The sequence below is a fragment of the Chiloscyllium plagiosum genome, unplaced genomic scaffold, assembly GCF_037043375.1.
Source record: "Chiloscyllium plagiosum isolate Xiang-an unplaced genomic scaffold, Cpla_swu_hap1 HiC_scaffold_27, whole genome shotgun sequence".
Taxonomy (NCBI): domain Eukaryota; kingdom Metazoa; phylum Chordata; class Chondrichthyes; order Orectolobiformes; family Hemiscylliidae; genus Chiloscyllium; species Chiloscyllium plagiosum.
In genome coordinates this window covers 36,589,490-36,612,274 of record NW_028270165.1, presented here as the reverse complement: position 1 = coordinate 36,612,274, position 22,785 = coordinate 36,589,490, and the positions used below count along the sequence as shown (strand labels likewise).

The 22,785-nt window shown below is 46.8% G+C and overlaps 1 protein-coding gene across 1 annotated transcript in view; it reads right to left on the bottom strand.

Annotated features, from left to right (window-relative positions):
• LOC148143618 (uncharacterized) overlaps window positions 1–22,785 on the bottom strand; it is a 97,284-nt gene that overhangs the window by 52,981 nt on the left and 21,518 nt on the right. The gene's annotated exons all lie outside the window — the stretch shown is intronic.

The window sequence follows — 22,785 nt, the reverse complement described above, 5'->3', positions numbered from 1 at the left end:
AGTGCAATGCTTGAAAATCACAGCAGATCAGGCAGCATCTGAGGAGCAGCAGAGTCAATGTTTCAGGCAAAGCCCTTCATCTATTGATATTGAAACGTCCGTCTTCAGATCTTCAAATAATCTGTAAAAAGAGATTACAAAAATCATCACTGTCAGTCCAGGTTAGAAATTCCAAACAAGCAATTCTACTTTCTGCAGAACATTCTTTTCTTTTTCCACAAAATTGAAAGCACCATCCCACCCCCTCTCACCCCTCTATTCCCACTCCGCTCAAACTAATTCTCCCGATGGTACTGATTCAGGATCTTACAGAGACCGAAAAGTGAAAGCATCAAGACAGACACCTCTGACTTTTGGATACCTCCACCTGAAAGTTAGTATCTTTCACGATATGTAGGAGTGAGTAAGTCTGATTTTGGGAAGCAAAAAAAGTATCAATTCAGGATGAACCTTCAATGCAGCTTCTTGAGAAACAACCAGACACGGAATGGTTAACATCTGGGGAGGTGGAGGAAATGAGATATCAAGGCATTGGCACCGACACCAGACAGAAACTGAACATACAGGCATGGCAAACATTATGGGCAAGCCAGAGTCATAGAGATACACAACACAAAAACTGGTCCTTCGATTCAACTCATCCGTGCCGACCAGATAGCCTAAATTAATCTCGTCTCATTTACCAGCACTTGGCCCATATCCCTCTGAACTCTTCCTATTCATATATCCATCCAGACGCCTTTTAAATGTTATAATTGGACCTACATCCACTACTTCCTCCGGCAGATTATGCCTTACACTTGCCTCTCTCACCCCAAACATATTACCCTCCTGTTCTGGACTTCTCCCATCCCTGGGAAATGACTTTGTCTATTTAACCTATCCATGCCTTGCATGACTCTATAAACGTCTGTAAGGTCACCCCTCGGCCTCTGGTATACCGGGGAAAACAGCTCAAGCGATGCACTGCGTGTACTTTTAGCTTCACACTCGCTGAACCTTCCTCCCGTGTAAAACAATGTTTCCCTCCCCAACACTGTCCATGGGAAAAGCCAAGAGCGCTGAGACTCTGGAGTTGGGGGAATGCCAAGTAGAATTCCTACAATGTGGAAACACGCCATTCAGCCCAACAAGTCCACACAGACCATCCAAAGTGTAACCCATGCATACAGTTTCACCTATCCCATTACACTGCACTTACTGCACACTCTGGCCCCATTTAGTTTGGTCACTTCTCCCGAAACCGCACATCGTTAGACTTTGGGAGGAAACCAAAGCAGCTGGAGGAAACCCACGCAGACACGGCAGGGAGAATATGCAAACGCTCATGTGCGGGCGACTCCGCACAGACAGTCGCCCCAAGGCTGGAATCGAATGCGGATCCTTGGTGCTGTGAGGCAGCAGTGCTCAACACTGATTGTGCTACTGACGTGTGCAAAAGGAGGTGGGGACTGTGAACTTTGTTAATTGTACCACACAGTGGATTGTTGAGTAAGGTTAAATCTCACGCGATCCAGGGAGAGCTAACCACTTGGGTACAAAATTTAGAAACGCATTGTTGTAGATGCTGGAATCCTTCCTGAAAACAACAAATGCTGAAGATCACAGTGGGTCAGGCAGCGCTGTGCTACTCTATGACCGGATAGTGTGGATGTGGAGATGATGTTTCCACTCGGAGAAGGGTTGAGGATGTCAAGTCATTGAGGGCATTTAAGACAGAGATCGGTTCTTGATTAGTAAGGGGTCAAGGGTTATGAGGAGAAGGCAGCAGAATGGGATGGAGAAACATATCAGCCATGATCGACTGGTGGAGTAGACTCGATGGGCCAAATGGCCTCATCCTGCTCCTGTGTATTATGGTCTTAAAGCGGAGCAGTAGTCTTAAGAGGTTCTCACAAACTATTTCAGAATCCTGAAGAGGAGTTGTTGGATTGGAAACCTTAACTCTTCTTTTTCGCCACATATGCTTCCAGTCCTGCTGAGTTTTTCCAGTGTTCTCAGTTTTTGTTTCAGATTTCCAGCATCTACAGTTCTTTGTCTTATTTATCGCAGTCATTTCTTGCCCTTGCCAAGTGTCTGGAACTTCATCTCCCTGATCTACAAACTGTTCACTTAACCTAGAAATAACCACCAGCTCCTTATCAGAGTAGACCCCTTTGTTGCAAAATGATTGTTCAATTCTGTGACCAAAATAATTGCATTGGTAAATACTTACACCAGGGACTCTCAATATCTCAGGCAAGAACATAGCCAGATTTTTTCAGACAGTACATTTATGTGATTTGATACAAATCCTTATTCCCTACTTTGCCAGCGTGCTGCTGGGAATGGAGGGTTTGAGTTAAGAAGAAGCTGGGACATTTTTCCAACGAAGCCTAGCAAGTTGACAGATAACTTTATCGAGATTTTTAAAATCAGGAGGGGTATAGATAAGGTGTCATTTCCTGGAGACTCAGAATATTTTATTGCTCCAGAAGGTGTAAAATGGGGTCAAAGATTCAGCAGAAATCGAGCAGAGCTGAGAACAGACAACATTTAACTCTGTGGGAACAGGGAGACCAGAGGACAGAGAAATCAGGACCTGTAATCCGAGCTGACACCAAACTACCGTGTTATCAGTGCTTTGACAATGGTAATTCTGGGCGGGGCAGGTTGAATTATGAATTGAATAGTAGCTTCCTCAACGAGACTTTGGAGTGCGGTCCGGCCCTGTCTCTATGGCACGACTGGTCAGCGCGTTCGGCTGCTAATCGGACGGTGGGTGGTTCGAGACCACCCAGGGACGGAGCGTTTGTTGTTCTCACTCCTACCGCTTTCTTGGCTGCAAAGATGCGCGTTTTTTATGGTGTCAGGAAAATGTTTCCCAAACGGAAATCTTTTCCACTGAGGAAGCACAAAGGGGTTTCTGAATTGATTGAATTTCGAACGTAAAGGAGTGCGGATGCTGAGAGTCCGAGTCAGAAAGCGAAACTGCTGGAGCAAATCAGTAGGTTTGGCTGTACCTGGATGAGGAAAAAAAAGTTCTCAAGTATTGTTTCTGATTCTCTTTCTGCAGATGCCGCCTGACCTGCTGAGTTGCTCCTGCAATTTCTGGTTTTGTTTTTAACTGAACGTCCATTTCATCTTTCGGGATGAAACACCCAGACTCGCCATTTGCAGATATTTAACCCTTTCGAAACCCGTGAAGTTATTGGATTCAAACAAACTCTGCAATGATTCACGCTTTCTCAGCTCCACAGGCAGAGAGACCTGGGAAATGAAGCTGTCAGTGTGGTTCTGTATTGGTGGGCCGAGTGGTGAAGGCGATGGACATGAAATCCATTGCGGTTTCCCCTCGCAGGTGTGAACCCTGCCGACTACAGTTGAGAACTGTCGTCAAAAAGAAAGGGAGATTGCTCCACTTTTTTTAAAAGATGCAAATCAGTGGAGGGGTTGAAATATTTCAATCGCATTGGGACATGTCGGGAATCTGCAACCCACTGCCTGTCAGGGTGGAACAAGCAGATATCCCCAGAGCTGCTTTTGAGGATATGAGCCAAGAGTTTGGAAATGAGACTCGAACAGTGAGGGGCGTGAAGTCGTGATCGAAATGAAGCAGGCACCTGAGGACAAAGGTGTTTTATTTCCCAGTGAAAGATACTGCTTCACAAAGTTGGGACCATGGAAGGGAAGCAGTGACGGTGATTATCTTTGGTTGTTCACCTTGTCAATGTTCCCATTGCTGCGCATGTCCGTATTAACGTCAGATCTCTGCAGCATGGTGGCGTCAGGTCCGCACAGGGCCGGGGGTGCAAAGGATGACGCATCTGACTCCACCTACCTGTTTGAAATGCAGCTCACAGCTTCTTCACACACCCCAATTAATCTTTCTCATTGTCCTGAAGCCGGCATACGGTTTGAATTCCTGATCTGCGGGAATGGGAATCTTTTCACTGTCTCCCGTCAGTAAGTGTCCCTGAGAACATCAGAGTCACGTCACAGCGCTGTCAGAGGAGGGGAAGCTGAAATAGCCCCACACGCTGCTCACGGGCACATTTCACTTTCCCCAACTCACCGCCCCAACCACTGCGGCTCCTGGGAGTGGAAAGGGAAGAAACGCCAAAACCCAGTCTCAGCTTTGTAAATCTTCAGGAAATAAGAAAACTGATTATCCCTTCCGGTCTTCCATCCTGGCCTGACAGCGTTGATTTTAAATGGCTGTCCAGTTAGTGCCGATTCGTTTTGGCTGAAAAAATCTTCCTTATCTCATCCCAGCATTTCTTGCCACAGAGAACTGTGCGGCAGAGTTCATGTATATATTTCCTTGTATGGCATTTTGTTAATAACATTCGTTTGCGGGTTGTTTGTATAGGGTATTTAAGGTTCACTAGCCGTTGTTTAATGCTGAGAGGGTTGAGTTGTCTGGAAATCATTTCACAGATGTCTTTAATGTAAAGTAATGTGGCTAGGGTTTCTGCAGACGTTGTGTCTGCTAGTGTCAGTTTATTGATGTGAAATCGTCACACTGGGTTTATTGGGTAGGCAAAAGTGCGGACTGCAGATGCTGGAAACCAGAGTTTAGGTCAGAATGGTGCTGGAAAAGCACAGCAGGTCAGACAGCTTCCGAGGAGCAGGAAAATCGACATTTCGGGCAAAAGCCCTTAATTAGGAATAGAGGCAGGACGCTTCCATGGTTGGCGAGATAAATTGGGGGGTGCTGGGCCGAAGGTAGCAAAGAGTACCATAGGTGAATGGGGGTGGGGATGGAGGTGACAGATCAGAGAGGAGGTGGAGCGAACAGTTGAGAAGGGAGATTGGCAGGTAGGACAGGTCATGAGGACAGCGCTGAGCTGGAAGGTTGGAACTGAGGTAAGGTGGGGGGAGGGGAAATGAGGGAACTGGTGAAGTCCACATTGATGTCCTGGGGTTGAATTTATCCGAGGCGAAAGATGGGGCGTTCTTCCTTCAGGCATCGGGTGGGGAGTGAGCGGCGATGGAGGAAGCCCAGAACCTGCATGTCCTCGGCAGAGTGGGAGGAGGAGTTGAGAGGGTGATGGGGTTGATTGCTGCGGGTGTCCTGGAGATGTTCCCTCAAGCGCTGTGACTTGACTCTGCGAGGAGTCTCCAGTCTCCCCAATGTAGAGGAGACCGCATCGGGAGCAATGGAGACAAGCAATGATGTTGGTGGAAGCCTTCTCACGATCGTGGCCTGGGTTCGATTTCCGGGCAGGGAAGCAATTTACAATAGGGCTGTGAGGTGGCGATGCTGTCTCCCTGGTAGTCTAGTGGTTAGGATTTGGCGCTTTCCCTGCTGCGGCCCGGGTTCGATTCCCGGTCAGGGAAGTGTTTTTCAGTGGATTCTTTGCCTACCCATTCTCCTTAAATGCGCTGTACAGTTACTTATTGGTCTTCGTCGTTACTGGCTACTGTAGTGTGTCGTGCCACGTTGAAATCGTGTCCTGATTCAGGCTTGTTTGTATGTGTCGGGATCATTGCTTCTGTAGCTGAGTACTTGGTTCGTGGGTGTTGTTTTCCTGTAGACGCTGTTTTGAATTTACCATTGACTGTTCGCTCTACTGTGACATCTAGAATTGGCACTTTGTTGTTGTTCTCCTCTTTTGTGAATTTTATGCCAGTAAGGATATTGTTGATGTGTTGTAGTTTTCCTCTAATTTGCTTCATTTTTTGATGACAAAAGTGTCATCACTGTGGCAGACACAAAGTTTGGGTTGGATCGTTGGAAGGGCTGTTGGCTTGAGACTCTGAATTATTGCTTCTGCTGGGAATCCTGATACTGGTGGTTTCATGGGTGTTTCGTTGATTTGTTTGTAGAGCTTGTTACTGAATATGAAGTGGGTGGTTAAGGCACAGTTCCACGAGCTGGATAGTGCTAACTTTGCTGATGAAGTTGGTGCTGTGTTTGTGTCTTTGGTTCTTCGAGTAGTGTCTCCAGTTTTCTTTGACCACGTTGATGTTAATGGATGTGAACAGGGCTGTTATGTCAAAGGACATCATTATTCCATCATCTTCTAACTTAGTGTCTTTGGTGTTCAGGAATTCTTGGATGGAGTAAATGGAGTGGCGTGAATCTTCGACTTGGTGTTTTAGTCTTCAGTGGAGGCCTTTGACTAGTCTGTATATTAGTGTTCCAAGTAGTGAGACTATGGCCTGAGGGGGGGGGGGGGGGGGGGGTGGGCTCCTGGTTTGAAGAGGAGGAGAACAACAACAAAGTGCCATTCCGAGATATCACAGGAGAGCGAACAGTCAATGGGGAACTTCAAACTAGCGTCTACAGAAAAACAACACACGCAAACCAAGTGCTTAACCAAAGAAGCAATCATACCAACACCCACAAACGACGCTGCATCAGGACATTATTTCAATGAACCACTACACACTGCATATAGAGGATTATAAAATCATGAGGGATACGGATGAGGTGAACAGCAGGTGTCCTTTCCCTCAGCTGGGCGTTTCAGGATCAGGGAGCAAATATTTTGAGGTGAGTAGAGAAAGATTTTACAAAGACAGGACAAGGATCGTTTTTTAAGAGAGTGGCCTGAGTGCAGAATGAATGTCCAGAAGAAGTCATAGAGTCATAGAGATGTACAGCACAGAAACAGACTGTTTGGTCCAACCTGTCCATGCCGACCAACTATCCCAATCCAATCTAGTCCCACCTGACAGCACACGTCCCCATATCCCTCCAAACCCTTCCTATTCGTATACCTAACCAAATGCCTTTTAAATGTTGCAATCGTACTAGACTTCACCACTTCCTCTGGCAGTTCATTCAATAAACGTACCATCCTCTGCGTGAAAGCGTTGCCCCTTAGATCTCTTTTGTATCTTTCCCCTCCAACGATAAACCCATGCCTTCTCGTTCTGGACTCCCCCACCCCAGGGAAAAGACTTTGTCTATTTATCCTATCCATACCGCTCATGATTTTATACACGTACAGTTACAACGTTTAAAAGACATTTAGATAAGTCCATGAATATGAAAGTTTCAAAGGTTGATGGGCCAAACACTGGGAGGTGGGACGAGTTTAGTTTGAGAACATACTCAGCATGGACGAGTTGGATGAAGGGTCTGTTCAGTGCTGTCTGACTCTGTGACTGACCTGTACTGGTCTTAAAACCATTTTCTTACCTCCCCCCATAACCATCCACTTCTTTGTTGTTCAAAACTCAGATGAATTTAGCCTTGAATATGTTCAATGACCCCACTTCTGAACTGAATTCCTCTTCGTAATATACCACTTGCCTCGCTCTTTGCCTGCTGCATCTGCCCGACAACTGGCATTGACTGGTGTGGAGGGACTCTGAGACCCCTTTGTACATCCATACATCATTCCTGATGAAGGGCTTGTGCCCGAAACGTTCACTGTCCTGCTTCTCAGATGCTGCCTGACCTGTTGTGCTTTTCCAGTGCCACATTTTTCGACTTTCACCTCTAGTCCTCACTTTCTCCACATTCCAATATATCACCATTTAAACAATGCACTGCTTTTTTATTAAACAGCCAAGGCTATAACTTCACATTGCGGACCTTCACTTGCCATGTGTTTGCCAATTGAGACACAGACCTGGACCATCTTCGGGAAGAGGCAAAACACTGAGTTCTGAACAAAAACCGTAACACACTCAAAACGTCGGCTCTGTTTACCTTTCCACAGATGCTGCTCGACCCGTTGGCTTTCTGCAGTATTCGCTGTGTTTGAACTGAGAGAAGACAATGGTAATTCTGGGCGGGGCAGGTTGAATTATAAATTGAATAGATGCTTCCTCAACGAGACTGTGCGACCGTTGCCCGGGCCTGTCTCTGTGGCGCAATTGGTCAGCGCGTTCGGCTGTTAACCGGAAGGTTGGTGGTTCGAGACCACCCGAAGACGGGGCGTTTGTTGTTCGTGCTCCTACTGCTTTCTTGGCTGCAAAGATGCGCGTTTTTAATGGTGTCAGGAAAATGTTTCCCAAACGGAAATCTTTTCCACTGAGGAAGCACAAAGGGGTTTCTGAATTGCTTGAATTTCTAACGTAAAGGCGTGCGGATGCTGAGAGTCCGAGACAGAAGGCGAAAGTGCGAGAGCAACTCAGTGGGTTTGGCTGTACCTGGATGAGGGGAAAAAAAGTCCTGAAATGTTGTCTCTGATTCTCTTTCTACAGATGCTGCCTGACCTGCTGAGTTGCTCCTGCAATTTCTGGTTTTGCTTTTAACTGAACGTCCATTTCATCTTTCGGGATGAAGCACCCAGAATCGCCATTTGCAGATATTTAACCCTTTCGAAAACTGTGAAGTGATTGGATTCAAACAAACTCTGCAATGATTTACTCTTTCTCAGCTCCACGGGCAGAGAGACCTGCGAAATGAAGCTGTCAGTGTGGTTCTGTATTGGTGGGCAGAGTGATGAATGCGATGGACATGAAATCCATTGCGGGTTCCCCACGCAGGTGTGAACCCTGCCGACTACAGTTGAGAACTGTCGTCAGAAAGAAAGGGAGATTGTTTCACGGATTTTTAAAGATGCAAATCAGTGGAGGGGTTTAAATATTTCAATCACATTGGGACTGATTGGGAATCTGCAACCCACTGCCTGTCAGGGTGGAACAAGCAGATACCCACAGAGCTGTTTTTGAGGATATGAGCCAAGTGTTTGGAAGTGAGACGAGAACAGTGAGGGGCGTGAAGTCGTGGTCGAAATGAAGCAGGCACCTGAGGACAAAGGTGTTTTATTTGCCAGTGAAAGATACTGCTTCACAAAGTTGAGTCGATGGAAGGAAAGCAGTGACGGTGATTATCTTTGGCTGTTTACCTCTACCTCAAAAATTCGGCAGAATTTTAAAGTCACAATGAAAAGAAGTAAAAGTGACATTAGGAAGAACGTTTTCGTACAGGGAGTGGTAGGGTCAGTAAGTCCCTGTCTGACACTGACAAAGAGGAAGATTCAATGGACACAAAAGGGAATTCGGTGGTCACGTTCAGATGTGCAGATTTACGCTGAGAAGGCGAGAGAATGAAACGAATAGAGACACACGTTTACTTAAGTGTAGAACCAGCAGAGCGAAGGTGGGCCGCATGGCCTCCGTCTGCGCTGTGACACATGTTGTGATTCAGTGTGAAATCACAGTTCGACCAACAGAATGTGGGAATTTAGAAATAAGTTTATATTTACACAGCCTCCATACGTCTGCGAAACAGCATATTACACGACAGCAGTGGAGGTCTTTGACATCAGGCTCGAACGTGCCTGCCGCGTGCCAGACGAAAACCTGAAGTGTTCTGTGGAAGAGACGCTGCGTGCGGCAGCAGAGTGGCGCAGCGGGAGCGTGCTGGGCCCATAACCCAGAGATCGATGGATTGAAACCATCCTCTGCTATTATTCAATGTCACCTCGAGCTGCTTTTCTTAAGATCGGTGCTCTCTTCTGCAAGCTGCTTGCCTTTGCGTCTACTTACCGAGTGTCCAAATGTCGCATATCGATGCACTCGCCAAATCCACTCAACTCGTGTGGCAAGATTTTAGAGGTCTCAGTGGTAGTCTGTACTTCGTCTGTTTCCTCTGAACCGAATCGCAAACCCAGTTCTCTGCGATGCCAATCAGCTGGTAAAGTTGAAACACATGCCTTGTGGTTTCGTCCATTCCTTGCAGTAATTCGCCACCCTGGTTCAGACGAGAATGACAAGCATGTCAGAAACCGCATCACGACTCAGACATAGTCCCCGAATATTAGGACGGATACCACCGATTGTGAATAACCTCAGAGAGAGAGACAAGTGACAGACAGTCGCCGTGGACTCGATGGGCTGAACGGCTTCTGTCTGCGCGAGAATGATGCTACGTGTTTATGCCGTCCCACTGCCTGTCTCTGGGACAGAGAGGCTGAGGGAGCAAAACTGATTCATTTTTAACCGTCCCTTCCGTGTTGGACTGCCTGCAGTCCCTCAGCTCAGGGCCGTGGGGATGACTCTCAGTGAGTGAAGGTTTCACTCGGATTCTCTTCATCTGGGACACTTGGGGCTCAGATGTTAACTGCTGCGCGGTCGCAGCAAAGAAAGCGATGCCCACTTTGCAATAGACTTTCCCTAAGATTGCTGCGTGAAGACGATTTCTGAACACCAAGAAGGCTGCACAACAATGTGAATTGACCTGGGCGAAGAGTCCTCGGTGTCCATTTCTTTCTGTCCTGCCAGCACAGCATCTTTCTATCTCTCCGATAACAGACCCTTGGAGAAAGTTCACAATCAAAGTTGTTCATGTTCCCCGCATTCATGTAACTGACACCTCTCACCCCAAGGGTTTCAGTGAGAGAGAGAGAGAGCAGAAGAGCGAATGGACTCTACCCGCACCCCACCCTACACTCCGTCCCACCCCCCAGAACAACGTGCCAGTAGAAATAAAATGGTTTAATTATCCACCAGTGGAGGTAGTCCAGTTCCTGGGGATGAGACAAATATCAGCGCCCCTGGGACAGAATGACAAGCAGATGTTCTGGAAACGCTTTGCTGCTTGCAATTCTTGGAGCAATGTGGAATGTACTTCACACTGAGCAAGTTTCAGCTGGCTCAGAGTCTCCGATGTACATTGCTGTGTTTGCCGCCAGCTCAGAGAGAGAACAATAGGAAGGACGTAGGAGTGAATAATGATCCGCGTGAGAGGGCGAATAACTGTTAATGGAGACTGTTAGCGGCTAACAATACGTAGTGTGTCATAGCAGACGAGTTGATAACAAGGAGTCGTTTGTGTGGTAGGGGTCAAGGACATGGGGGAGTTCAGGCCCTAAAGTTATGGAACTCGATATTGAAGACCGGAGGGCTGTAAGGTCACCAAGTGAAAAATGAGGTGTTGTTCTTTCATCTGGAGCTAGAACACTGCTGCAAGCCTGAGACAGAGATGTTGGCCAGGGAACAGGGTGATGTGTTAAAGTGGCAGGCAACCGCAAGGTCAGGGCCTTTTTTCTGCGGGCAGAACCGGGATGTTCTGCGAAGCAGTCACCCAGTTTATGCTTCATGCTACATTGGGGAAACGACACTGTGAGCAGCGAATGCAGTGGACTAGGTTGTGGCAAAAGTGCTGCTTCACCTGGCAGTATGTTTGAGCCCTTGTATATTCAGGAGGGAGCAGGTAAATGGGCAGGTGTTACACATTCGGCGGTTGCAGGGGAAAGTGCCTTGGCACTATGGGAGGTGGGTGTGGGGTGTTGCGAGTGAAGGAAGAGTGGAACCGAGGTGGAACCCCTGGCACAACGGGTGCGTGTTGGGACCATAACCCAGCTGAGAAAGCATTCTCTCCTTTTCACTCAATGTCGTCTTTAGCAGCTTTCCGGTATAACAGCGCTCTGTTCTGCACCTCGCCTTCTCATCTGCTGCCGAAAAAAGCTTGGACATAAATATTTCCCAGTGATATACTGGCCCAATGTGCACAGTCGAGTTGATACACTCGTGGAGGTTTGCGTGGTCTTCTCCTGTTCTCTGTATCCTATGTTGAGGAGGGCAATGCTTGTCACTGGCCACTCGGTTGTCAGAGAAAAGTTTCGAAGCAAAATGGTTGAATTATCTGCCAGTGGAGAGAGCCCGGTTCCCGGGGACGGGACAAACACCAGCAGGGAGACTGAATGAGAAGCAGCTGTTCGGGAAACTCTTTGCCGCTTGCAATGCTTACAGGAATCTCAAATGTATTTCATACTGAGCAAGTCTCAGGTCGCGCAAGCGGTGTGGTGGGTTGGTCGCGCGGCGCCTCTCTGTCACGTTGGTCTAGGCGTATGATTCTCGCTTCAGGTCCTTTACTGTGCCGAGTTGCGAGAAGTCCCGGGTTCAAATCCCGGACGAGCCCGCGTTTTTTAACTTGACTTGTGCAAAACTGCCTGATTAATTTTCTCAAAAAACGCCTTCATGAAACGAGGTTGGGCTGTTTGGAGTACGAATGAGGCAGAAAACAGGGAAGTGAAATGGTTGGAGATAGTGTTCAACAGGTTGACGTGAGTGGTGCGGTGTTTGAGGAATGTCAACAATCAAGGTAGATTGGAACATTGGAACAGCTCTCCTCGGAGAACCGAACTTTTCCAAGTCATGAGGGACCTAGAAACAGGAAATAATGTTGTGAAAATGCTCCCACACCTGAAAGGATCCACAACGATTCGGCAGAATTTTAAAGTCACGAGGAAAAGAAGTAAAAGTGACATTAGGAAGAACGTTTTCGTTGCAGGGAGTGGTTAGGGACAGTAAGTCCCTGTCTGACACTGACAAAGAGGAAGATTCAATGGACACAAAAGGGAATTCGGTGGTCACGTTCAGATGTGCAGATTTACGCTGAGAAGGCGAGAGAATGAAACGAATAGAGACACACGTTTACTTAAGTGTAGAACCAGCAGAGCGAAGGTGGGCCGCATGGCCTCCGTCTGCGCTGTGACACATGTTGTGATTCAGTGTGAAATCACAGTTCGACCAACAGAATGTGGGAATTTAGAAATAAGTTTATATTTACACAGCCTCCATACGTCTGCGAAACAGCATATTACAGGACAGCAGTGGAGGTCTTTGACATCAGGCTCGAAGGTGCCTGCCGTGTGCCAGACGAAAACCTGAAGTGTTCTGTGTAAGGTGCGCCGCGTGCGGCAGCAGTGTGGCGCAGCGGGAGCGTGCTGGGCCCATAACCCAGAGGTCGATGGATCGAAACCATCCTCTGCTATTGTTCAATGTCGCCTCGTGCTGCTCTCTTCTACAAGCCGCCTTTGCATCTACTTAATGGCATTTAGCATATCGATGCACTCGCCAAATCCACTCAATTCAAGTGGCATGATTTTAGAGGTCTCAATGGTTTTCTGTCCTTCGTCTGTTTCCTCTGAACTGAATCGCAAACCCAGTTCTCTGCGATGCCAATCAGCTGGTAAAGTTGAAACACATGCCTTGCGGTTTCGTCCATTCCTTGCACTAATTCGCCACCCTGGTCTAGACGAGAATGACAAGCATGTCAGGAACCGCATCACGACTCAGACATAGTCCTCTACTATTAGGACGGATACCACCGATTGTGAATAACCTCAGAGAGAGAGACACGTGACAGACAGTCGCCGTGGACTCGATGGGCTGAACGGCTTCTGTCTGCGCGAGAATGATGCTACGTGTTTATGCCGTCCCACTGCCTGTCTCTGGGACAGAGAGGCTGAGGGAGCAAAACTGCTTCATTTTTAACCGTCCCTTCCGTGTTGGATGCCTGCAGTCCCTCAGCTCAGGGCCGTGGGGATGACTCTCAGTGAGTGAAGGTTTCACTCGGATTCTCTTCATCTGGGACACTTGGGGCTCAGATGTTAACTGCTGCGCGATCGCAGCAAAGAAAGCGATGCCCACTTTGCAATAGACTTTCCGTAAGATTGCTGGGTGAAGACGATTTCTGAACACCAAGAAGGCTGCACAACAATGTGAATTTACCTGGGCGAAGAGTTCTCGGTGTCCATTTCTTTCTGTCCTGCCAGCACAGCATCTTTCTATCTCTCCGATAACAGACCCTTGGACAAAGTTCACAATCAAAGTTGTTCATGTTCCTCGCATTAATGTAACTGACATCTCTCACCCCAAGGGTTTCAGAGAGAGACAGAGAGAGAGAGCAGAAGATCGAATGGACTCTACCCGCCCCCACCCTACACCCCGTCCCACCCCCCAGAACAACGTCCAAGTAGAAATAAAATGGTTTAATTATCCACCAGTGGAGGTAGTCCAGTTCCTGGGGATGAGACAAATATCAGCGCCCCGGGGACAGAATGACAAGCAGATGTTCTGGAAACGCTTTGCTGCTTGCAATTCTTGCAGCAACGTGGTATGTACTTCATACTGAGCAAGTTTCAGCTGGCTCAGAGTCTCCGATGTACATTGCTGTGTTTGCCGCCAGCTCAGAGAGAGAACAATAGGAAGGATGTGGGAGTGAATAACGATCCGCGTGAGAGGGCGAATAACTGTTAATGGAGACTGTTAGCGGCTAACAATACGTAGTGTGTCATAGCAGACGAGGTGATAACAAGGAGTCGTTTGTGTGGTAGGGGTCAAGGACATGGGGGAGTTCAGGCCCTAAAGTTATGGAACTCGATATTGAAGACCGGAGGGCTGTAAGGTCTCCAAGTGGAAAATGAGGTGTTGTTCTTTCATCTGGAGCGAGAACACTGCTGCAAGCCTGAGACAGAGATGTTGGCCAGGGAACAGGGTGATGTGTTAAAGTGGCAGGCAACCGCAAGGCCAGGGCCTTTTTCCTGCGGGCAGAACCGGGATGTTCTGCGAAGCAGTCACCCAGTTTATGCTTCATGCTACATTGGGGAAATGACACTGTGAGCAGCGAATGCAGTGGACGAGGTTGTGGCAAAAGTGCTGCTTCACCTGGCAGGTATGTTTGAGCCCTTGGATATTCAGGAGGGAGCAGGTAAATGGGCAGGTGTTACACATTCGGCGGTTGCAGGGGAAAGTGCCTTGGCACTATGGGAGGTGGGTGTGGGGTGTTGCGAGTGAAGGAAGAGTGGAACCGAGGTGGAACCCCTGGCACAACGGGTGCGTGTTGCGACCATAACCCAGCTGAGAACGCATTCTCTCCTATTCATTCAATGTCGTCTTTAGCAGCTTTCCGGTATAACAGCGCTCTGTTCTGCACCTCGCCTTCTCATCTGCTTCCGAAAACAGCTTGGACATAAATATTTCCCAGTGATATACTGGCCCAATGTGCACAGTCGCGTTGATACACTCGTGGAGGTTTGCGTGGTCTTCTCCTGTTGGGAGAAGACTTAATTACTAGGAGTCACGAGTTCAAAGTAAGAGGGGAAAGGTTTGAGGGATATCTACATGGAAAGTTCTTTACGCAGAGCGTGGTGGTTGTCTCATGCAGTGGAGGCAGTAGGGCTGGGATCGATAGCGTCTTTTAAGATGTATCTAGACAGATACATGAATCGGCAGGGAGCAAAGGGATACAGATCCTTAGAAAATAGGCGGCAGGTTTAGATAGAGAATCTCGATCAGCATAGCCTTGGAGGGCTGAAGGGCCTGTTCCTGTGCTGTAGGGTTCTTTGTTCTCTTTATAGAGGTTTCCAAAACCATGAGAGGCATAGATAAGGTGAACGGCATGTGTCATTTCAAGATTAGGCCGCAAATTAAGGTGAGAGGAGAAAGATTTTAATAAGAGATGAGGAGCACCTTTTTTGTAAACAGAGTGGTTTGTGTGTGGAATAAATGTCCAGAGGAAATAGTGGATGCTGGTTGTGTAACAACATTTAAAAGACATTTGGATAAGTACATGAATAGGAAAGGTTCAGGGGGATATGGGCTAAACACAGGTAGGTGGGACTAGTTTAGTTTGTGAATATAGTCAGCATGGACTAGTTGGGCTGAAGGGTCTGTTTCTGTGCTGTATGACCCTTTAACTGTTCTGTACTGGTCTTAAAATCATTTTACTTGCCTTCCCCCAGAAACATCTACTTCTTTCTTGTTCTAAAATCAGACGAACTCAGCCTTGAATATATTCAATGACCCCCTAACTGGAGAGACTTCTGAACTCATTTCCTCTTGCTAATATACCACTTGCCTTGCTGATTGCTTGCTGCACCTGTCTGACAACTGGCAGTGACTGGTGTGGAAGGATGCTGAGGCCACTTTTTACATTCACACATCATTCCTGAGGAAGGGCTCATGCCTGAAACGTTGATTCTCCTGCTTCTCGGATGCTGTCTGATCTGCTGCGCTTTTCCAGTGCCACACTTTTCAACTGTCATCTCCAGCATCTGCAGTCCTCACTTTCTCCACATCCCAATATGTCACCATTTCAACAACGCACCTCCTTTCAGCGGTTATTTGTTCGTAACTGAGGCTATAACTTCACACTGTGGGACTGCATTTGCCATGTGTTTGCCAATTGAGATACAGACCTGGACGAACGTTTCCCGACTCTGTCCCCTCCCTGGATTCACTCACTTTCTTCAGTTGCTGCAAGTCAACAATTGGCTTCTCATTGGTCCATTTGAAGAAGGATTTGCGCCATTTTTGCAGACAGCGAAGAGCATGAATGGCTTTTGTTGAACCAGCATGGAAACAGACCCTTCGGTCCAACCCGTCCATGCCGACCAGATATCCCATCCCAATCTAGTCCCACCTGCCAGCATTTGGCCCATATCCCTCCAAACCCTTCCTATTCATGTACCCATCCAAATGCCTCTTAAATGTTACAATTGTACCAGCCTCCACCACTTCCTCTGGCAGCTCATTCCATACACGTACCACTTTCTGTGTGAAAAAGTTTCCCAGTAGGTCTCTTTTATATCTTTCCCCTCTCACCCTAAATCTATACCCTTGATTTCTGGACTTCCCCACCCCAGGGAAAAGACTTTGTCTATCTATCCTATCCATGCCCCTTTGTAGACCTCAGCTTCCGACGCTCTAGGGAAAATAGCCCCAACCTGTTTAGCCTCTCCCTATACCTCAAATCCTCCAACCCTGGCAACATCCTTGTGAATCTTTTCTGAACTCTTTCAAGTTTCACAAAATCTGTCCAATAGGAAGGAGACCAGAATTGCACACAATATTGCAACAGTGGCCTAACCAATGTCCTGTACAACCGCCACATGACCTCCCAACTTCTGTACTCAATACTCTGACCAATAAAGGAAAGCATACCAAACACCACCTTTTCAGTTCTATCTATCTGCGACGCCAGTTTCAAGGAGATATGAACCTGCACTCTGAGGTGTCTTCGTTCAGCAACACTCCCTAGGACCTTACCATTAAGTGTATAAGTCCTGCTAAGATTTGCTTTCCCAAAATGCAGCACTTCACATTTATCTGAATTAAACTCCATCTGCCACTTCTCAGCCCATTGGCCAATCTGGTCAAGATCCTGTTATAATCTGAGGTAACCCTCTTCACTGTCCACTGCACCTCCAATTTTGGTATCATCTGCAAACTTACTAACTGTACCTCTTATGCTCGCATCCAAATCATTAATGTAAATGACAAAATGTAGAGGGCCCAGCACCGATCCTTCTGGCACTCCACTGGTCACAGGCCTCCAGTCTGAAAAACAACCCTCCATCACCACCCTCTGTCTTCTACCTTTCAGCCAGTTCCGTATCCAAATGGCTAGTTCTCCCTGTATTCCATGAGATCTAATCTTGCTAATCAGTCTCCCATGGGGAACCTTGTCGAACGCCTTACTGAAGTCTATATGGATCACATCTACCGCTCTGCCCTCCTCAATCCTCTTTACTTCCTCAAAAAACTCAAAATTTGAGACATGATTTCCCACACAAAAAGCCATGTTGACTATCCCTAATCAGTCCTTGCCTTTCCAAACACATGTACCACCTGTCCCTCAGGACTCCCTCCAACAACGTGCCCGCCACCGATGTCAGGCTCACTGGTCTATAGTTCCCTGGCTTGTCCTTACCACCCTTCTTAAACAGTGGCACCACGTTAGCCAACCTCCAGTCTTCTGGCACCTCACCTGACATGCGCAGTGTGCTCTATGGAGATGCTGTTCCTGATGGATTTAAAGTGTCCAAATGCCACAATTTCTTCCCCTCTCACTCGACATAACCGCGCACGCTGCTCGCTGTGTTTGATGTTCATCTTCCCTATCACCCTCATGATTTTATAAATCTCAAATGAGGTCACCCCTCAACCTCCTGTGCTCCAGTGAAGAATGTCTCAGCCTCTCCTTACAACTCAAACCCTCCAGTCCTGGCAACATCCTGGTAAATCTTTACTGAACCTTTTCTAATAAAATTCTTCCTATTACAGGGCCACCAGAAGCGTTCTCAGTACTCTACAAGTGGCTTCACCAACATCTTGTACAACTTCAACATTATGTCCCAGCTCCTTTATTCAATGGTGTGAACAATTAAGGTAAGTGTGCTGAATGCCTTCTGAAGCTTCCTTCCAACCAGTGATGCAACTTTCAAAGAAGTATATATCTGAACCCCCCCACCATATCCCTCTGTACAAGCCCTGCCCTTCCTTATTTTGGCAAAATGCAACCCCTCACCTTTTATCTATACACATGTTCTCTCTCAGACATACACACATACACGCCCCCCCAACACACACACCCTTTCACAGGCTTCTCCTCCATCACACTCACTTTACCAAGCATGTGCGCACATACTCTCTTACACACACTCTCATGCTGCATTCATACATATAACAATGTGGTGCATTTGCAGAATTATATTTGCAGATATATTCAATTTTGCACAAAACGCACAATATGCAGGTAGTCAATCCATGTAATATTTTATAAATTCCTAGTTTGGAAATAGAACCAGTCCAATTTAAGATTGGGATACTCTCACACCTTTCATGCATTGTCTGGACTGAGATGTCACCTGTTTTTTAAAGTGATCTTGAGAATATGACTTAATAGTAGTACTGCGATGTACACATTAATGAACTAAAACCTGCAACACATTCTAAAAGATGAAAGATTTAACAGCAATCTACGTTTGTCAATATATCATCAGTTGCATGACACTGATCTTTTGCTCTTAACTCTGTGTCTTATGATCCTGCTCCACAGTTACCCGATGAAGGAGCAGCACTCCGGAAGCTGGTGCTCCCAAATAAACCTGTTGGACTATAACCTGGTGTTGTGATTTTTAAACCGTGTCCAACCTAGTCCAACAGCAGCACCTCCACCTCGTTTCTAGTGAACACAGCCCATACTTCCCAGTGCTGCCAGTAAACTGCCGATGAAACGATGCACTCCTGAAAAATTTATAGTATCTAACGAAACCAGCTACTCATTCACTGCTCCATCTAATACACAACATTGGAAACTTAGTGCAGAAGGCTGCAAGAAATGAGCAGCTTTAAAACAAAAACCGCTTGAAGCTTTCGATGAGAGCCTGAGCCCAGCAGTACGTTCTGGTTACCTTTTATTTTGTGTCCCAACATGGTTACAGATTCAAATCCCCCACACCTCCCCCAGCAAAAAGGGCAGAGAAAGAGTAGCTGTTTTTTAGACAACTCCACAACAGGGGAGAGGAGCAAAGGGCGGGGCAAGGCCAACAGCAGGCCCCCACACTACGCCTGCATTGCCTTGCACAGTTTACAAAAATCCCTTCCCCTTCAGAGACTCCCCACAGTGTGGGAGCAGGCCAACTGGCCCAAAGACTACACACCGATCCTCTGAAAGGTAACCCACCCACACAATTCCCCTATTGCTTAACATTTACCCCTGACTAATGCACCTAACCTGCACATCCCTGGGCACTATCTGAACCTGGACAAAGTTAAAAATCGCACAACACCAGGCTAAGTCCGACAGTTTATTTGGAAACACGAGCTTCGGAGCACTGCTTCTTCATCAGGTGATTGTGGACAATAAGATCATATGGCACAGAATTGATAGGAAAACATTAGTGCCCTGCCACTGAACTGATATATTGAACAAACCTGGATTGTTAAGTCTTTCATATTTTAGAATAGGTTGCAGCAATCATTAATTAGATTACTTACAATGTGGAAACAGACCCTTCGGTCCAACAAGTCCACACCGACCCGCCGAAGCGCAACCCACCAAAAACCCCTACATTTACCCTTTACCTAACACTACGGGCAATTTAGCATGGCCAATTCACCTGACCTGCACATCTTTGGACTGTGGGAGGAAACCAGAGCACCCGGAGGAAACCCACGCAGACACGGGGAGAACGTGCAAACTCCACACAGTCAGTCGCCTGAGGCGGGAATTGAACCCAGGTCTCTGGAGCTGTGAGGCAGCAGTGCTAACCACTGTGCCGCCCACTAAACAAAAACAAACATTGCATAGGGCTTTCTGATAGGAAGGAAACCAGAATTGCATGCAATATTCCAACTGTACAGCTGTAACATGACCTCCCAACTCCTGTACTCAATACTCTGACCAATAAAGGAAAGCATACCAAATGCCATCTGCACTATCCTATTGACCTGCGACTCCACTTTCATAGAGCTGTGAACCTGCACTCTAAGGTCTTTTTGTTCAGCAACACTCCCTCGGACCTTACCATTAAGTGTACAAGTCCTTCTAAGATTTGCTTTCCCAAAATGCAGCACCTCACATTTACCTAAATTAGATTCCACTTGCCACTTCTCAGCCCATTGGCCCATCTGATCAAGATCCCATTGTAATCTGAGGTAACCTCCTTCGTTGTCCACTACACCTCCAATTTTGGTGTCATCAGCAAACTTACTTACTATACCACTAATGCTCACATCCAAAAGGTAGTGGGCCCATTATCTATTTTCAAAGTGGAATTTACAATATATTACATGTATTGACTGCCTGCAGATTGTGCAGTCTTTGAGCAAAATAGAATGTATTTGCAAACATCATGCTACAAAGACTAACTCCCACCATGGATGATCTATCATGTGTGCATGAGATAGAGAAAAAGTCCATGTCCGTGCTGTATATCTCTGTCTATTTGATAACAGATGCTTTATTCCTGTTGGTGTAAATGTTGTTGTAATTCATAGCTGGGTACTAATAGATGTAAGGGTGACAGAATTCCTCAAGTAGGGCACTGTAAGATTCCTGAGAGATCCCTATTCCTGGTTTACTTCCTCATGAACAAACATTAAGCACGTGCGCCTATTTATGATTTTTGTTTCATTTTTTCTTGTTTGATTCCCTGCTATGACTGCACCTTGTATCAGGATGGTTGACAGGCTGGGAGATTGTGGGTTGGGTCTTGATTGAATATTTTATCGTTCCAGAAGTTATAAAAGGCGGGGTCAAAGCTTTAACAGAAATCCAGCAGAGCTGAGAACAGACCGACATCTTAGTCTGTGGGAACAGGAGGATCAACACAGGACAGAGAAATCAGGGCCTGAAATCTGAGCTGACACCAGACCACCGTGTGATCAGTGCTTTGATTTGCAGCATCCTTCTACATCAGTCAATGCGAGTTGTCAGACAGGTGCAGCAAGGCAAGTGGTATATTAACAAGCTGAACTGAGATTAGAAGTGGGGATGTCTTCCTGCAGTTAGGGGGTCATTGAATATATTCAAGGCTGAGTTCATCTGATTTTTGACCAATAAAGTGTGGATTTCTTTGTGCGCAGGAGGTTTTTTTTTATTTTGAATGGTTTATGTGTTGGATGCAGGTAGAGTATCCACGTTGAAGGTGGAAGGCAAGAAAATGGTTTTAAGACCACGACAGAACAGTTACGTTAGACAGCACAGAAACGGACCCTTCAGTCCAATTATTTAAGGGCACAGTGGTTAGCACTGCTGCCTCACAGCGCCAGAGACCCGGGTTCAATTCCCGACTCAGGCGACTGACTGTGTGGAGTTTGCACGTTCTCCCCGTGTCTGCGTGGGTTTCCTCCGGGTGCTCCGGTTTCCTCCCACAATCCAAAAATGTGCGGGTCAGGTGAATTGGCCATGCTAAATTGCCCGTAGTGTTAGGTTAAAGGGGTAAATGTAGGGGTATGGGTGGGTTGCGCTTCGGCGGGTCGGTGTGGACTTGTTGGGCCGAAGGGCCTGTTTCCACACTGTAAGTAATCTAATATTCCATGCTGCCTACGTTCTCAAACTAAATTGGTGCCACTTGCCAGTGTTTGGCCCAACACCGTGCCTCCGCATATACTTATCCAAATGTCTTTTAAACGTTGCATCTGAATGTGCATCCACCACTTCCTCTTTACATTCACTCCACACGTGAAACACTCTGTTTATAAACAAACTTTTCCTGATTCTGTCCGCTCCGTGAATTCATTCCCTTTCCTTTCAGTTGCTGCAAGTCGGAAATTGAAGCCCAGAATGAAAAACATGGAAAAGGAGTTGTGAAGAGAGTACCATACACTCAGATGGTTGACAGAATAAGGAGGTTACAGTCTGGAGCAAACTCAATCTTCATTCAGAGAGAGCAGCAGCAGCTTCCGAAGCTCATGTTCCAACGTCTGCATTCAGACAATAGGAAGGCTCTGATTGGCAGGAGGACCAGTCACCTTCCGGTCCTCCAGGGCTCCTGACTGGCCTCTTTCACTACCCTGTGTCCCAATGATGCAACTTTCAAAGAACTATGTACCTGATTTGAAGATGCCGCTGTTGGACTGGGGTGTGCGAAGTTAAATTTCACACAATACCAGGTGATACTCTAACAGGCTCATTTGTAAGCACTAGCATTTGGAGCACTGCTCTTTCATCAGGTGGTTGTGTCTTATGATCCTGTTCCACAAACACCCAATGAAGAAGCTCGTGCTTCCAAATAAGCCAGTTGGACGATAACCTGGTGTTGAGTTTTAACTTTATCCACCCCAGTCCAACACCGGCACCTCCACATCATGTCTAGTGAACCAAGCACACACTTCTCAGTGCTGCCAGGAAACTACAATGCTGTTGACATTGCACTCCTGAAAATTTTACAATTTCTAACAATGCTGGCTACTCCTTCACTGCTGCAACCGATACACAACATTGGAAACATAGTACAGGAGACTGTCAGAAATGAGCACAGCAGGTCAGGCAGCATCTGAGGAGCAGGAACATCAACGTTTCTGGCAAAAACCTGAGGAAGGGCTTTTGCCCGAAATGTCAATGTCCCTGGTCCTCGCATGCTGCCTGACCTGCAGTGCTTTGCCAGCACCACTCTAATCTTGACTCTGATCTCCAGCATCAGCAGTTCTCACTTTCACATGTAAAATGAGCAGTTTTAAAACAAAAACCTGTTGCAGTTTAAAGCTCTCAGTGAGAGTCTGAGCTCAGTGTGAAGTTCAGGTAATCTTTATTGTGACCCAACTTTGTTACAGCTTCAGAATCTCCCAGCAGAAAGGCGTAGAAAAAGTAGCAATTTTTAAAAC